The sequence below is a fragment of the Elephantulus edwardii genome, unplaced genomic scaffold (assembly GCF_000299155.1).
Source record: "Elephantulus edwardii isolate Elephantulus edwardi_28Jun2011 unplaced genomic scaffold, EleEdw1.0 scaffold00039, whole genome shotgun sequence".
Taxonomy (NCBI): Eukaryota; Metazoa; Chordata; class Mammalia; order Macroscelidea; family Macroscelididae; genus Elephantulus; species Elephantulus edwardii.
In genome coordinates this window covers 19517982-19521960 of record NW_006399789.1, presented here as the reverse complement: position 1 = coordinate 19521960, position 3979 = coordinate 19517982, and positions in this window count along the sequence as shown.

The following is a 3979-nucleotide window of genomic DNA, read 5'->3' as shown; positions in this document are numbered from 1 at the left end:
CCATTCTCCTCATGTCAGCCACAACTTTTCATGATCCACATAATCAAACCCCTTTGCATAGTCAATAAAGCACAAATAGACATTCTTCTTATAATAATCACTTTCAGCCAGGATACATCTGACACCAGCAGTGATAACCCGGGTGCCATGGCCTCTTCTAAATCACACTTGAATGAACTTCTGGGAATTCCCTATAAATGTACTGTTCCAGTCATTTTTTAATGATTATCAGTAGGATTTTGCTTGCATGCGATATCAATGATATTGTTTGATAACCTCTACAATCAGTTGGATCACCCTTCTTGGGAATAGGAACAAATATGGACCTCTTCTAATCCATTGGCCTGACAGCCATCCTCCAAATTTTCTGTCATAAATTAATGTGTTCATTCAAGGCCGTATCTATTAGTTGAAACAAGTCAATTGGTGTCCCATCGATTCCTGGGGCCTTATTTTTTGCCAATGCCTTCAGTACAGCTTCCACTTCCTCTCTCTAAAAGACCTTAGGAAAGAAAATTTTTCCAGGAAGGACTTCAAGTAGAGTGAGTGGCTCAGCCTATAGATTGAGCATTTTAAACAGGGAAATAATCAATAACATTATAAAGATAAGAAATACCAACAACATATGCACACACAATAGAAACAGCCTAATGCTTATCAAGAAAAACTTCACATAACGTCAAGAAAGCAGCAAACAACTTCAAACACTGTAAGATAACAAATTAAGCCTTCTCCAACAAAAGCAAAGAATATTGAAGACCCAATGACTAACCCAGAGTCAAGAGGCAGATGATATATATTGGTGTGGAGACATTAGAACAGCTACAAAATAAAGTATAGATGATGGAAGAGAAAATGGAAATCACCAATAAAGGGAATACCCTAGAAGTAGAGCACCAGAAGAAAAACACTGATGAGAAGTCACTCAAACGGCTATGGAAAAAAGTGCAGAGATGGAAGAAACAATAGAAACCACCAAGAAAGCAAACACTACAGAAACACGAACCCAGAAGAAGTATATTGAAGAGAAGGAATTTGCACAACTATGGAAAATAATGCAAAAGATGGAAGAAAGAATTGAAACTATAGTTAAAGAGGTACGAGAATTTAAAAAAGCATCACAAGATAGAGAGGGTACAGCCAACACAGTACTTGAAATAACATAAATGCATGAAAATTCAATCCAGAATATTAAGACTGAAATGACAGACGTGTCTAACATACTAGAGGGACAAAAAAGTATAATAGATGAGATGGAGCAGAGAATCAGTAAGTAGAAGACAAGAACCTCAACAGAAACATACAAGAAGAAAAATCAGAAATGAGACATGAAGCAAACATCAAAATAATATGGGATGACATAAGAAAAAACCCCACAAAAACACCAAACCCAAAACAACATACGTATGATTGGACTTCCAGAATATGAAAAGGAGAGGGAATCACAGAAGAAAAAAATATATGGAAGACTTACTAGAAGAAAGTTTCCCAGGTATTATGAAGAACAAGGAAATCCACACTCAAGAAGCTCAATGAACACCAAATAGACTAGATCCAAAGAGAAAAACATCAAGAGATATCATAGTAAAATTATCCAAAATAAAAAATAAGGACAGAATACTAAAAGCAACACAAGAAAAACAAAAGTCATCTACAAAGGACAAGCACTATCAGTAAGTACTGTTTTTTCAGCAGAAACCATGAGAACAATAAGATAATGGAGTGGCGTATATAGAAAGATGAAAGAAAACAATTGCCAACTGAGGATCCTATATCCAGCAAACTCTCCAGTAAATATGGAGGAGAAATCATATTATTTGCAAAAAAGAAGGAACTTAAGGAATTTATGAAAACAAGACCAAATCTATAAGAACTTTTAAAGAGAAGTCCTTTACACAGAGACACCAAAGGAAAGTGGATAGACCATAGAAACAAGAAACAACAAAAAAGAAACACAGCAAAATGCCAATGATCAAACCTAGCCTGTCAACAATCACACTTAAGGTAAATGGACTAAATGCAACAATTAAGAGGAAAAGAACAGCAGAATGGATAAAAATTTAAAGCCTATTAATGTCTACAAGAGACACATCTAAGTAATGAAGAGAAAGATAGACTCAAAATCAAAGGCTGGGGGGGGGGAATATACCAAGGAAAAGGCATCCAAAAAAGTGGGAGTGGCAATACTAATCTCTGATAAAATAGACTTCAGATAGACTTGGGGGAGGGATTGTATAACAATGAAATAATTTTTCTTTTGCTTTTCAAAGAGAACAGTGAACTGGGGGAGGGTGGGCAGGGGGAAAAGTGCAACAATGAATGAATGGAAATCCGAAGTCTCTGTAAATTTTCATTAAAATGAATAATAATAATGCCAAAAAAATATTCTTCAGAATGAAAACAACCAAAAAAAGATGAAGAAGGACACTATACAATAATTAAAGGCATAGTACATCAAGAAGACATAATATTGGTCAACATCTATGCACCAAATGATAGACCTGCTAAATACATAAAACAAGTGTCAATACAATTAAAGAAAGAGACAACACCAAACAAAATAGTGGCAGGAGACTTTAACACACTAATCTCACCAAAGGATAGGTCTACTCAAAAGAAACATAAAGATGCAGAAGACCTAAACTACACATTCAGCCATCTCAACCTTGTGGGTATATTCTGAGCACTGCATCCACCTAAAACTCAATTAACTTTCTTCTCAAGTGTACAAGGTACATTCTCCAAAATTGATCACATATTAGGCCACAAAGCAAGCCTCAACAAATTAAAAAGCACTGAAATAATACAAAGCACCTTCTCAGACCATTAGGCCATGAAACTAGAAATTAACCACAAGAGGATAACATTTATATAGCCACCAACTAAACAACACCCTGCTAGAAGAAATAAAGAATGAAAGCCTTAAACTAAATTATAATGAAAAGACGATGATCCATAACCTCTGGGATGCAGCTAAGGCAGTCCTCAGGGAACAATTAATAGAAATAGGCAAATACATAAAAAAATGAAATCTATGATCTAACTCAACAGCTTCACTAAATAGAAAAGTGCAACAATCAAACTCCACGACCTCTAGAAAAAAATTATAAGAACAAGATCTGAAATCAGTGAGATAAAAATCAGAAAAACAATTGAAACCAGCTAGTTTTTTTAAAGTGTCAATAAAATTGACAAATAACTGACAAACTTAACAAAAGGAAAAAGGAGAAGACACAAATAACTCAATTAAGGAATAATAGAGGTGACATCACAACAGAACCAGAAGAAATTATAATATCTGAATATTATGAAAAACTATATTCTGATAAATTTGAAAACTTAGGGGAAATGGAAAAATTCCTTGAAATTTATGTCTTACCTAGTTTGACACAGTCAGATGTAGAAGACCTGAACAGATCTATCACAAAAGAAGAAAAAAAAATGAGAAGGTCATAAAAGACAATCCCATAAAAAAGTTCTGGACCAAATGGCTTCATAACTGAATTCTATCAACATTCAAAGAAGAATTATCACCAATCCTACTCAAGTTATTTCAAGAAATAAAAGAAGAAGAAATGCTTCCAGAAATATTCTATAAAGTAAGCATAGCCCTAATAGCAAAATCAGGCAAAGATATTACCAAAAAAAGGAAACTACTGACCAGTATCACTCATGAACATAGACACAATGATCCTTAACAAAATAATAGCCAATAGAATGCAAAAACACATCAAAAAAATAATTTATCATGACCAAGTGGAATTTATAATGGGTCAAGGAGACAAAAATTCTCACCATTGGACCAATCGGTAGCATCAGGATGGATGGCGAAGAGATTGAGATTGTTCACAGCTTCAGTTTGCTCGGCTCCACGGTAAACACTCATGGCACCAGTAGCCAGGAAATAAAAAAATGTATTGCGATGGGAAAGTCTGTGGTTAGGGACCTCTCCAAAATACTCAAGAGCAACAGTGTCTCT